At 41.7% G+C, this 14,999-nt stretch overlaps 1 pseudogene; it reads left to right on the top strand.

Moving 5' to 3' along the window:
- The first annotated feature begins 2,196 nt into the window (after positions 1-2,196).
- Positions 2,197-4,152, top strand: LOC124664563 (annotated as a pseudogene).
- Positions 4,153-14,999: the final 10,847 nt, after the last annotated feature.

Genomic DNA, 14,999 nt, shown 5'->3' with positions numbered 1-14,999 from the left:
ATAAGCTGCTTGCAGGCACCATCCCTGCACTGCAATTGTGGTAATCCATGAAAAAGAACACGACACTGTTATGCAAACTGATCAGTTGATGCTCATCCTTTCCTTACCAGAAATTGTCGGTGCCTAGACTCCCATGACCTTAGAATTTCAAGGATTGTGTTGGGAAAGGTGGTAACCATGGGTTCCTTGGTGCACATGAATAAGCTTCTGCATCACCTACTGCATCGTCTTCAGCAGCGGAACGAGAGTTTTAGTGTAGCACATTAAGCAACAACTTTTAACCCCACTAGTGTAAACAAATCTTTCTTCGTTTCCTGCAAGATTTTTTTCTAAGTAATTGATAAAAATCAAAATTGGTGGAAAGCTGTAACAAATTCAGTGTAGCAAAAGAACGGGCAAGAATCAATGACAAACAAAAGAGAGCCCCTGGACTTGAAAGATGCACCGAGTAGCGCCAAAGGAATCAAAAGAAAATGCACGGAAACGACGGACAGAACAGGAGAAATCTACATGTCACATGGGAAGGTAGTAAGGTACTCCACAAAGATGACTTACATCATATCGCGGGTAGGTAAATTTAAACGTATTTAAGACATCCAATAAGTAGAAAATTGTACCAGATGGTCTCAGTTTCTGCAGTTCCAATATGATAGTAGCTCCCGCAAGGGATGTCGATCTTCAAGGAAACCTCCTGATGTGATTGGAATTCCAGAGTCCCGTGGGCTGGTAAAGTTGCAGCCATGTTGTTCTAGCTCTGCGCGAGGGCGACCATCGACTCATCGAGGCTTCTGCTGGGAGGACGTCTGGACGTGGCTAATGCTCAGTAGGACATCGCAGCGCTGTAGTGCAGTGACATGCGGTGAAATCCGGTGGAGAGATAGGAGATCAGCTGGAGGAGCGGCACAACCAATAAAAAGATTGAAGAAGAACGCCACTGCGTTGGCAGTTTTCATCTACGAGGAGTCAACCTGTGACCCTGCGTAGAACTCGATTAATATAGACATGATGGCCCGGGAGACCAAAGGAGGCATCTCTGGAAGGATGCATGAAAATTAATGTTGTGTTTGTGGAAGAAGAAGAGGAGATGACACACGCGAGTGCAGAAGAGTGGAGGAGAAAATAATACACACTGTTGATGGTGCGGCTTAAGAATACTTAGTACATGGAAGGCTTAATTATTAGTTCTTTTAAACCGGCTCTTCTCCTACCGGCTGGTTTTGGGTTAGATATAACTAAGGCTGCATGAGAGATGACGTGGACAGGAGGATGCTGAATTGGTGGGAGGATGAGGTGGACATCTCGCATGTTGAGAGAAATCAACTTAGTGGGTTGCTCCTATTTAGGTATTATAGATTAGTATTGGTCTAGGTCTCTATATGTTCGTATTGTTGCATTTCAGGGGTGTGTTAATTAAGGAGTATTAGTATTGCTATCAACACGACAAGCAAAACGAAGAACGAACAAAACAAACCACGCAGGTGACACAAGATTTTAACGTGAAAAAACATCTTCAGTAAAGAGAGGAAAAAACCATGTACGTTAGCCAGCAAAATTTCACTATATCACGTGTGTTTATAAACACCGTGGGTTATCTTATGAAGCGATTAACTCTAGCCGGCGGCTTAGAAGATGTGATGACAATCCATACCAACCCATTCCTACTGGCAACATGTCTCCCTCCGTACGTCAAAAATTTGCCTCCTTTTATATAAATTTGAATCACAACATAACAAATGCGATCATCTTAGTGACTTTGAAGTTAGTTATTCTACTGTTAAGAGTTCTCGGTTTGTTGTAAGTCATGTTTCTCTAGGTTTGATCGAAGTTATAGACTGAACATGTCAACATCTACAACGTTAATCTATATAGTACCGAAAATAATTGTGCGATTAATTTAATAAAAATATATAGGTGATTTAGGAGTCGTTAACTTGGTCAAACCAAAATTACTTTTACTTGGAGTACAAACCTAGAACACTAGTTAGTGTGGATATGAGGGAGTATGCAACGTGTACAAATTAAGTCTTTTGGCCAGAGTGAGCACGTTTTCATTTACCTTCAACAAGTTGACTTCTGAACTACTACTTCTAAACTAAACCTTGGTTTTTTTGTCTTCCGCATTGTGTGCCTATTTATATGGCATTTAGAGTTTTAGACCCCCAACAAACGAGCATCAAGATACACTGACAAACCACTATGAGAACACTTCACACAGCAATCCTTGTCCTCTTCATCCTCCCATAGTCCCATGCCTTGGCACGGGCTACTCCGGCAGCCAGAGCCGTTTCACCTCCATCGTCAGCTTCGGTGACTCCTATGCCGATACCGGTAACTTGGTCAGATGGGCTGACCCCGTCCTTCCACCACTGCCTTTCAGCAACCTCCCCTATGGCCAGACCTTCTTTGGCCACCCCACCGGACGGATCAGTGATGGCCGTCTCGTGCTGGACTTCATCGGTAATAGACTATCATGGACAATTCTTAGTTAGCTAATGTCTATAAGTCAACCTTTACTGATCTTTGCTGCTTTTTTGTGTGCACCGCGTATAGCGGATGCCCTGGGTCTGCCTTTTGTGCCGCCCTATCTGGGCAATGAGAAAAATTTCACCGCCGGAGTGAACTTCGCGGTGGCAGGAGCCCCGGCTCTGAACCTGACGTACCTACAGGGGCAGAATCTGACATTGAGTCCCCCAATCAGACACTCTCTCGACGACCAGCTCGTGTGGTTCCAGGAGCTGAAGCCTTCGCTCTGCAGCAGTAAGTAGCTATATTAACATGCTTTCAATAGTATCAGGATGAAGAGTTTTTTCTAGAATACAATTTCAGGAAGAGGCGTAATTTACCTCATTGTCCATGGCATGCAGGACAAGAAGGTGCTAACTGTTTCAGGAGCACTCTGTTTGTAATGGGAGAGTTTGGAGGAAATGACTACCTGAGCTTCCTATTATCGAACAGGACCGTTGAACAAACTGGAGCTTATGTTCCAATAATTGTTGACAGCATTTCTAGGGGCGTGGAGGTACTTACTCATCCGTACTACTCTCTCCGTCCTAAAAGTTATCTGAAATTTGTCTAGATTCGGATATATCTAGACACTAAATACCTCAGACAAATTTCATGGAACAGAGGGCGAATACCGTAAGTCGTAACTGTACACCGGATGGATGTTTTCCAAAAATGGGGAAACCTCGGTATGGGAATCGATTGATGCACACCGGATGGATGAAATGTCATTTTCTAAATTTGATCCCCACGTGTTAATTTAGTCTCAATCATCTTTCGTCACACTGGCCTTTTCTAAGTCTGCAATGCTGCAATAATTGCTGCTATATATCTATATTCTGAAGATATGATCCGTGAAGTTCATTCACGTAATCACTAGACAGAAAAGAGCCAACTGGATTAGAAAATTTGAACAAGTGGACAGGAACGTGCAGTTTTCAAAGTCAAACCGGTTGACGGAATAAATTTGAATCATTTTTCTGGGACTAATGTAGCGTGTGGAACTAGACTACTGAAATTTAAATTGCAGTCGTCTTCACTCATGCAGATACTGATTCAGCGCGGTGCCAAGTACATAGTCGTGGCGGACATCTTCCCGGTTGGCTGCCTTCCCGGAGTGCTCACCGTGCTCGCGAGCACAGACAAGGCAGACTACGACCGGCAAGGATGCCTCGCCGGTGTAGAGAGGCTGTTGTCGAGATACCACAACTCTCTCCTCCGCCGGCGGATCAAGGTGCTCCGGAGCAAGTACCCACACACGACGATCATCTCCGCCGAGTACTACCGACCCTTCATAGCATTTCTACATGAGCCAGCACATTTTGGTGAGCTATCTAATCCTCTCAATTCATTTTTTTGTTGCAAGAGTAACCCACATTGTAACATGCTTTCCGGTGTATTAACCCAAAAATATATGCAGGATTGAACCGCAGCACGACCCTCTTCAGCTGCTGTGGAGCAGGAGGCCCTCCATACAACTACAACTCCAGCTCAGCGTGCGGCCAGCCAGGCGTAATGGCGTGCGCACATCCGTCGGAGGCGCTTCAGTGGGACGGCTTCCACCTCACGGACGCCGCCCAAAAGCTCATCGCTGACGGGTGGCTCCACGGACCATACGCGGATCCTCCTATACTGCACGTCGTACACTAGCTTCGTCGGGACAAAAACGTGTAAAATTGACTTTATATTTCTGTCTTATCCAGCCATGTAAACATCTGCCTGCGTCATAGGCCACAAAATATTCACATTGAAAAATAGGATGCACGCAATGAACAAAGAAGGCGCCACTGCTGCCACATGACGTCTTTGTCAAGTTTCATGCAATAGTCAACGCAACCAAAAGTTCGAACTGAAATAGGACAGGGATGAAAGATTTATCTACAATTTTAGCATCAAACTGAATGTTATGTTTATTTCCTGACATGCACATAGAAATTGCAAATACACATAGTACTCAAAACATGTACACTTGTGAATTTTATTTCTGACTTTTTTTCTTTTTCAAAATGCTCTTTTAGCTGAGCTCATGTAAAGCTGTGCTTGGCTTAGAATTTTCCCCATTCATCCCCTCCTCTTTTAGCTGAGCTCATGTAAAGCTTTGCCAAAATTCAAATTGGGCCAGTAATCAAGATTGTTTCTGTTATGATGTGTCTTAGGCTGCTCTTCGGTTGTGAAAAATAAAACCAGCAGCGTTCTAGAACAAAAATATATGGTATAAAAATAGTATGTTAATACCTGTTGATGCATTTCGGCACACAAACTTCACCAACTTTTTCTGCCTGCATCTGTAGCTCAGCTACCAAAACAGACATAGATGAGAATGAGAGCACAACTCCATCGCTGGGTCTCCGTCCATACACTTGCAATAGAAGAAATAGCATGATCATTTGAGTCCAGTAATATAGTTGTAAGGGCCAGGCATGAAAAGAGCATTTCTTTTATCAACTCTGTAACGAAGATAAAACATGGTGAACTTCATGCGCCTAGGTCCCTACCACTTCCTGTTAAGGAAGATATTGATACCCACCAGGCCTGCCACTTTCTGTTCAGCAAGATATTGGCATCCACCAGTATGAAATAGCCATCTTCACTGAAACGTAACAAAAAATAAAGATTCATTTAACCAGTCCGCATGTATCTTGTTTCAGACTATAGTTATCATTAAAAGTTTTCTAACAGTAACTTTATCCAGCTTTCTAATAGCAACTTTACCTGGCAAACTGAAGAAGCTTAGCCAATTGTACCTCAGCTTGCACCAACACCGTGTGCACACTTAAAGACTCAAGTACCAAAACAGACATGTGGCACAGCTTAATGATTGCACCTCCAAACACATAATCTATAGAATTATAGAAGAAACATCATAATTGTTTGAGCTCAGTGGTTGCATTATACTTGTATATGGAGCATAGAGCATGCCTGAAACATTACATGGTTTATATCAGGAGGGGTACACTCACATACATTTGAGGAGAGTAAACAAATATCTTATTTCAGAATTGCATAAAAAAAAAACTTATGTATCTCAAACAAGCTACATACAAATTTCAGTAAGACAGATTAACTCACAAAAAAATTGAGGTGTTGACTTTTGAACAAGAAAAAACACCCAGGGAATCTAATCACTAACTATAGTGATAACAAGCTAACTCAAGATGCTAATTCATGTGTAGCTGCAGATTATTCCACAAAGTCAAGATATATTTGAAAGAGATAGATGATACTAACCAAAAGCCAGAGACTAGAGCAGAAAATATGTAGGACGATATGTTTAATTGAACCCTTCAATATTGCGAACACCAGGCCACGTTGAATTAAATGAATAAAAAATCATCAAACACATCATTTGCTAACACCAAAACAATCCATCACCTAGGTGCAAATGCTGAAACTAGAATCACAATGGACATCTTCTTGAAACTAATATGCATATTCTTCTCCTATGTACAACACCAATTCTGTCCTTCAAATCCTCGTGTTTCTTTCTTATAAATACATAAACATGAAACATAAGCAGTCTGCAACCTTTCTTTTGGTTCAGTTCAGAACTATGTTTGCACCATCGTGTCGGGTGTCACTGGCTTCTGGAGTCATGGATGGAATAGCAGAATGATCAGGTACCTCATTCATCAACTTGTAAGGTTCGCTGCCTTATACTGGCTTTTATTTGGGGAGCCATGTATTGGTATTAGATGCTTATTGTTATGTCCCTGAAGAAAAAATGTTAGTGTGAGATAGACCAAGGCAATAGAATCACCATATACATATATTCATGACCAAAAGTGTGTGCCATAACTCATAGCATACCCCAAACAGACAGCAGTTATCCACTTGTCTTGGGAACTATTCCGAGCATAGCGGCGATCAACTAAGCACATTGCATGTCGACCACCACAGGTAGCAACCTCCGTTGGGTTGTAAGGGCACATACTTGCATATCGTGAATCTCAGCAGGTCATCTGAAGCCTGCAGTCTGCCCTGCTGTGAGCCATGTTCATCAAGCAGATCAGAGAACTGAAGGAACCAAACAGCTAGCTGACAGTGAAAGAAAATAATTATATCTAGCTGAACATATTGGTTCATCACTACCTAGGTAAAGATTGAATGCCACGGAAAGATGGAAGGTAGATATACTATCACATAAATGGTATATCTCAACAAAATTCGAAACACCAAGAAAGACGTGGCTTAGAAAGGTTTTACCATAAAGCAGCTGTATAATAAGTTGCTTGATAGTAATAAGAAAATCACAACCATGAGAGAGAGATTCTGAACACGGACCCGATAGTACTGGTTTTATGTTGCATAACCTGATAACCCACGCGTAAATTCAATTTTTGTCGGTCCACAGTCCAACATGACAACCAGACTACTTCACTTCCCCAGCAAACAGAAGGACCGCTCCACTATTACAACAGATTGGGTAGGAGAAACACGACCATCTTGGCATGGGTGAGGAACTTCCCTCCAGCGCTTAGCTACTTCGTGCGGAACCCTTGATCACTGTTATGCGCAATGTAGCAAAGCATTTCCACCTAGGGATGAAAATGGAGCCAATATGCCACATTTGTTTTCATATTTTTTTGCGGAGACAAAAACCAATACAGAAACCCCGGAACAAAAACGGAAGCAGATATTGTCGGAAACAGATACATACCGAATACAGCGCGGAAATGGAGCAATGTAGATATTTGCCGGAACCAAGACAACCCTTGAATCATGCAAAAAAAATCAAGCATTCAAGCGAATCAGCAAACGTGTTTCCTAATTCTAATGTGCTGCTCAATTTACCAGGATATGGAAAAGGTCGAACAGTGGAAACCTCCTAAAATTTATGAAGGATTACTTGACAAGGTCATGTAATGGGATTTGTGCATAAACATCAAACCTAAAGCGGAAATTTCATTTTAGCCGGAAACAGAAATCCCATTTCCGTGTCTGTTCCGCCGGAAGACGCTGTTTCGTTTCCATTTCTGTTTCCGTCAAAAAGTTCCCGTTTCCAGTTCCGTTTTGCAAATTTCCATTTCCATATTCATATTTCCATTCCATTTTCGTTTTTCCATTGAAAAATCGGAAACTTTCCGCTCCACTTTCATCCCTATTTCCACCCATGCCACCGTGACCAGCTCCCACTGATCAGCATCAGCTGCTGGTGTTTCAATCTTGAGCAACTCCGAGGAGACACTGCCCACACGGGCAGCCACCACACAAGAAAAATAAACTGGCTCCACTGATGACACAGACGTCGTGGCGAGACGCAAGACATGCCATCTCGAGGAAGTTCCTCTTACCAGGGTGGCTTGTTTCCTAAATTCTCCCCATCTCCCATCGGCCATAACAGATGGTAACATACTCGTCACTACCAACCATCAACTTGCACTCGTAGACAAGGTGCATGATGTAATTGGGAAAGTATTGGTTACATGTTCTAAATTTGGAGGGCATCTCATCGGAAACCATCCATGTGATGTCTGTCACAACATGCCAGAGCAAGGCACTTGAGATAAGATCCATATACCTTGGCAGATGTCGTTGATGGCCTGTTTAGCTCCGCTCTGCCCAAGTAGGAAGAAGGCTAGCTTATGATGAATTGCTAACTCCTCCATGACGGCAAGAAAATTGATCATTTGTTTATCTCTCAAGCATTCCGACGAACACGTTGTGGACTTCTGCATCGATGACGCCGGAGGCCCAGCCGGGGGAGATGGCACCGCCGCAGCACGGGCAACCACGCCTGCTTCTTCTTCCGCGAAGCCTTTGGGCTTCTGAACACGCGGCACGCCTCCGTGACTGGCGGCGGCCGTTGGACGGGAGGAGGCAGCCGAGGGACGAGAGGCGGCATGCGGGAACGGGGTCGGGCGCATGTTAAAATTGAGTTTGGAATCCTGCAGCTCAAAATGAGTTTTTAGAGACTCTCCTATAAAAATTTAGAAGCTAGGGTGAATAGCGAAAATAGCCAGTGAAACTCAGGTATAAGTCAGACCCGATTTTAAAAAATCATATTTTTATATTTTAATCTTTTAGAAAAATGAAATAATTTATAAATAATTATATATTATCTTGATACTTACTTGTGCAAATTTTTCTAAAAGATACAAAGTATCCGACTTAAACAAAAGATAAAAGTAAAAAACTTTGTATTTCTTTCAATATCCAGTCCTTATATTATTGCTTGAACATGATATCATTTTTGCACATGTTACATACATTTGTATTTTCGTTCCAAACTTGTCATGCTTATACGGTTATACCTACTCCCTCCGACACATATTGGTTGAATTTACTTTTTCTAGATATATATGTATGTAGTCTAAAAACTTAACTAGATACATACAAATCGATCTACATAAAATTGAACCAACTAATGTGGATTAGAGGGAGTACATACTTTCTCCATTCACAATTAGTTTGTATTCTAGGTTTAGTCAAAGTCAAGCTTAGTAAAGTTAGATTAAAATGCATGAAAGAATATCAACATTACAATGTAAAAGTTATAGTATTAGAATCACTATCATCTGTATTTTCATACCATATGCATTTGATAGTGCGGTTGTTGATATTGTTCTATAAGTTTAATCAAACTTCATAATGTTTTACTTTTAGAAAGTGCAGAACACGAAGTAAATAAATACAGAGAAAGTACATACTCTATAAACATAATCATGCCACATCGGGTTAAATAGGAAAGTGTTTTTTTTCAAAATAATACGAATTTTTTAATCAATTTTACCAATAATACGCAATTTTAAAAAATTTAGAACTCGGTCAGCGGGCGAGCTGCCGAGCGGTGGCCGATCGGCCAACTAGCTGCAGACTAGGTACATCCAGCCGGCCGTCCGAGTTCTAGATTCAAAATTTTCTAAAATCGCTTATTATTTATAAATTTCATTAAAAAGTCGTATTATTTTTTAAAAAATAGGTGAATAGGGAATATGCTAGATCAGGGGTTTCCCCCTGTCCTTAAAAATGCAACATGTTTTGTAGTTCTAGCCCTTTTAAGGCGTCCGCTGAAATATCCAATAACTTATATTTGTCACGGAAATACAAATCATTCGACATTAATTGTGACAACTGAAATATCTAACAATTTATATAGTTGTAAAATTAAAATAATATGTGTTATCACCTCCAAGTTTTACGTGTGTATCGATCGTGTAGTCTGAAACAGAAGACTAGTTCATACAAACATAACAGGTGCAATGTCTTTTTTTTTTAAACAATGTTATTATGTCAATGATCCGGCTTCTGTTTGATGTTCACATCAATGGTTTTAATATGAAGAATTTTCTACATTCAATGTGATTATACTGAGTAGAGACATACATTTTTCTCAACGATATTATAACATATTAATAGAATATGTTTTGCACTAGTTTCTATGACCTACAAAATATTTCCCAAGCCTTGTGAACATTTTTCATACGATGGATCCACATTCTTAAATTTTAGTAAGAACTACCAGTAGCTGACATATGCATGATATCTTATGAAGAATGTAGGCAAAATTCTATTTTTATATTCTTTTAGCAATATGCGTACACTTTATCTTTTTTTCTTAATTTTAATGAAAAAAAAGAAATAGTGTTTTTAGTATTTTCTTCACCCTTAATACTTGTCACAGGTTTAATTGATCTAGACATGTTTTATCCTACATTTTAACTAAATCTACGAGGACAAGGTGTTTCTGCACCAGGGTGCATCTGCACTCTTTATTTGTAATGCATTTTAAACATGTTAAAAAATACAAAAAAATGTCTTATGTATATGCACCGACACGTTACATGCATTATCAAGTATTTCAGCAAAATCTGACGATATGTTACACGCTCACAAAAAAATTTCAGCAAAAATCGACATGTTTTTGTCATGTGTAAAAAAAAATGGTGCTAAAATAGTTTATTTCTCGAGATATTTTTTTTGACTTTTTTACAAAGGGCACAAAAATTGCCGGTTTTATATGAAACTTGACGTGCAAACATAGACCATGTCCCTCTATATGAAAAACAAATTCCTAAATTTTCTTACCTTTTGAAATATATTTTGTACATACTAGGTGCATATGTACCACTACCAGGTTCCAGGGGTGAGTTTTAAATTTCGCAATGTGCAACAACTATTTAAGGTCGTAGAAGTTCTTATGGAAATTGTTGCTGTGCCGAATATACTAGTAACGGCCCATATTGGGCTGGATCAGGTTCGACTTGCATAATAAATCTGTTTCTGTCAAGAGAGATTTGGAATCTTTGGGCCGTCAAAAGCTTCATGCGTGTAGCACTTTGCTCCGAGTGAGATCAATAACCAGTTTCTGTACTATATTCTCAAAAAAAAAAAACAGTTTCTGTACTTCTTTTTTGCCAGCTTATATATTTTGTTGAACACTTGTATGCGACGCCATAACAGACAACCACCCCACTCTTAGTTTAGCCAACGACTACAATAGATCCTATACGGGTAGAAGCTGTAGATGTTGGGTACACTGCGAGATCTGAGAGAGATAGAGGTGTACCTTCTCCCTTCGAGGAGGAGCTCTCGGGCGCCGACATGGTGGCGGCGGCGGAGAGGGTGAGCGTGCGGTGGCGACGGTGGTGGTGCTTCCCGTGAGCACTGCGCCAACCCTAGATCGGTAGGGGATGTCGGTGGGGTGACTGGCGGCGCGGTGAACCTCGTACCGTGTGCCCCGGCCCCCATCTCTTTATATAGCGCAGGTCACAGGGGTCCACCAACCATAAGAGAGTTGGACGCCCCCGATCAGGGCGCGGACGAGGTCAAGGACTCTTCCGATCCGTTGGGATCGGTCATGTGGAGATCATCCTAACATTATCCCCCTTAATCTCAACTTTTCTTTTAACTTTATACTTTCACTTTATTCGTTTCATTTTGAGGCAGTCCATAGGGCATGTTTCATCGTCACAGCTCTATTGCTGATAGAATCAGACAGCCACAATACACTTCTCTGTTTTGAAACAAATTCTTTTACTTTTGGGCCTCTTATGATCCAGGATAGGTAAGACTTTCCCTTAAACCCATGCCGGCTACGTGCTCCTTGAACACGCCGGGTGGTAAGCCTTTCGTTAGCGGATCCGCAAGCATATCTTTTGTCCTTATATGCTCGAGACTTATTGTTTGATCCTGGACCTTGTGTTTCACAACATAATACTTAACCTCAATCGGTTTAGTAGCATTACTCGACTTGTTGTTGTGAGCATAAAATACTGCAGGCTCATTGTCACAGTACATCTTAAGTGGTTTGTCAATACAATCTACCACTTTCAAGTCGGGTATAAATTTCTTTAACCATAATGCCTGCCCCGTGGCTTCATAACATGCTATAAATTCTGCATACATCGTGGATGATGCAACTATCGTCTGTTTGGAGCTTCTCCACGAAATAGCTCCCCCTGCGAGGGTGAATACATATCCAGATGTGGATTTTCTATCATCTTTATCCCCCGCAAAATCTGCATCTGAATACCCTCTTATTTCTAGGGAATCAGATCTTCTGTATGTTAGCATGTAACTTTTGTGCCTTTCACATAACGCAATGCCTTCTTTACCATTTTCCAGTGTTCAAAACCTGGATTTTCTTGATATCTACCGAGTACTCCGGTGATAAATGCTAAGTCAGGGCGAGTGCACACTTGTGCATACTCGTAGGCTTCCAATAGCCGAAGCATATGGAACCGCTTTCATTTGATCGAGCTCGTATTGATTTTGGGGACTTTGATGTTTCCCAAAACTGTCGCCCTTGACTATAGGGGCAGGTGTGGCACTGCACTTATGCATATTATACTTACTTAGAATCTTTTCTAAATAAGCCTTTTGCGATAGTCCTAATACTCCATTGTTTCTATCTCGGTGAATTTCTATGCCCAAAACATATGACGCTTCACCAAGATCTTTCATGTCAAAATTTGAGGACAAGAACTTCTTTGTCTCTTGCAGTAGACTAACATCACTGCTGGCAAGCAGAATATCATCCACATACAAGATTAGGAAAATATATTTCCCACTTTTAAACTTTGCATAAACGCAATTGTCCTCAATATTTTCTTTAAATCCAAATCTCTTAATTGTCTCATTGAACTTTAGATACCACTGTCTGGAGGCTTGCTTTAATCCATAAATGGATTTCTTTAGGCGGCATCCCATTTCTTCCTTGCCTTCCATGATAAAACCTTTGGGTTGTTTCATGTAGACATTTTCTTCTAAATCCCCATTTAGAAATGCCGTCTTTACATCCATTTGATGCAACTCTAAATTAAAATGTGCAACTAGTGCGATGATGATTCTGAAGGAATCCTTACATGAGACCGGAGAAAATGTCTCATTGTAATCTATCCCTTCTCTTTGTGTAAATCCTTTTGCCGCAAGTCGTGTTTTGTACTTTTCGACATTCCCATTGGAGTCGTATTTTATTTTGTAGACCCATTTGCAGCCCACTGTTTTGGCTCCTTTAGGAATATTCTCTAAGTCCCAAACATTGTTGGTACTCATCGATCTCATTTCGTCTTCCATGGCCTCCACCCACTTTGATAAATCTGGGCTTCTCATGGCTTCTTCATATGAAGTGGGATCACCTTCCATATGAACTGTTTCTGTGTTGTAAACTTTGTAATCAGTCGAAATGGCTGATTTTCTAGCTCTTGTAGACCTTCTAGGGGCCACATTCTCTTGAGCATTCTGTTCATCAACTTGTGGCTCAGCTTCTGGAGGTGGCTGTTGTTGCTCCCTTTCATGCTCAACAAATGGTTCATTCGGCTCCTGACGGACAGGTTCCGAATTTTCACTCATCGTTGTCATGGGTGGAGTCACAACGAGCGCTTGCACCACAATCGCAGGGATCGTCGGTACAGGTGCACATGGTAGCGCAAAAAATGGCTCCCGAGTCATCGGATTAGGTGCATGCACCCTCTTCTCCTCAAGATCAATTTTCCGAGCTACCATGCTCCCCCTCATCATTTCGTCTTCTAAGAAGACAGCATGTCTCGTTTCCACAAACTTTGTATATTTCTCTGGACAGTAGAAACGATAACCTTTAGACTTTTCAGGATAGCCAATAAAATGGCAGCTGACTGTTTTGGTATCTAACTTTGCGATATTTGGATTGAATACTTTGGCCTCAGCAGGGCTCCCCCACTTTCGGGTGATTTAGAGAAGGCACTCTCCTCGTCCATAGCTCATACGGTGTTTTGGGCACCGATTTGCTTGGTACTCTGTTTAGAATGTGAATAGCGGTTTTTAACGCCTCAATCCACAATCCCAATGGTAGGGTGGAATAGCTCATCATACTGCGCACCATATCCATAAGGGTACGGTTGCGCCTTTCAGCTACCCCATTCTGCCGAGGTTCGCCCGGCATCGAGTACTGGGCGACTATTCCAGTCTCCTGTAGAAACCTTGCAAAAGGTCCAGGGACTTGGCCATATGGAGTATGTCGACCGTAGTACTCCCCTCCACGATCAGACCTGACTATCTTTATTCTTTTATCATGCTGATTTTCAACTTCAGCTTTGAATATTTTGAATTTATCCAACGCTTCGTTCTTTCTTTTATTGGATAAATATAACCATATCGGGAGTAATCATCCGTGAATGTTATGAACGAATCATAGCCATCCACACTTTTCACAGGAAATGGTCCACATATATCAGTGTGAATTATTTCTAGTGTTGTTGTGCGTTCTCAATTGTATTCTTTATAAATGCCATGCACTTTTTGTTGGCAGTCTGCCACTTTCTGTTCTCTAGTGTGTAGGACATCTCCACAGGAGCATGGTCCCTTTTCTTTTTAGCCCATGCATCATCAGTACCCCTGTCAGCTCTGACGGGGTCAGTAGGCTTGATCGGCTGCGGTGTGTCAACCACCCAGTCCACCTCAGCACAGACGAAGGCGAAATCCACCTTCTTCCTCCATTCTGTGTAGTTATCCCCTCTAAGGGTGGGAACATCCTTGATGCAGCTCATCAAGTAGAACCCTCCTGAAAACCACAAAGAAGTGAGAACAGTACAATTGCAAATTATAATCCAACGTTGGTCCGAATTAAAACATGCAACTATTAATGCAAATAAAACTATATCACCGTTGGGTAGAAATAGAGATAAATACACATATCATTGCTATTTGCAGCGGAAACTGTGAATTTTAAACTTTAAACTTTTCAGAGGCATTTCCTTTACTTTTTATTTCTGAACAAATATTTCGTTGGTCCTATTTATTCAGAAAAAACTAGACAAAATTTTGGCCAAAAATGACCCAAAACTGCCTAAAAATGCCTCTGTAATTAATAAAACTGTGCAAAACTGTAAAAAACTGACTGTGTTACTGTCGCGGCCCACGCGGCCCGCACGCGGCGAGCGGGGCTCAGCAACGCGCCGCCCACGCGGCTGGCAGACGCGGCCCGCACGCACTGCGGCCTGCTAACGCGGCCTGCCCGCGGCCTGGCCAGCGGAGGCCACGCGGCCCGCCCACGGCGACGACGCGGCGGCCTGCCAGCGGCC

Source organism: Lolium rigidum, chromosome 6 (genome assembly GCF_022539505.1).
Source record: "Lolium rigidum isolate FL_2022 chromosome 6, APGP_CSIRO_Lrig_0.1, whole genome shotgun sequence".
NCBI classification, from domain to species: Eukaryota; Viridiplantae; Streptophyta; class Magnoliopsida; order Poales; family Poaceae; genus Lolium; species Lolium rigidum.
The sequence above is the reverse complement of the archived record's forward strand: the minus strand, read 5'-3'. Positions and strand labels throughout refer to the sequence as shown.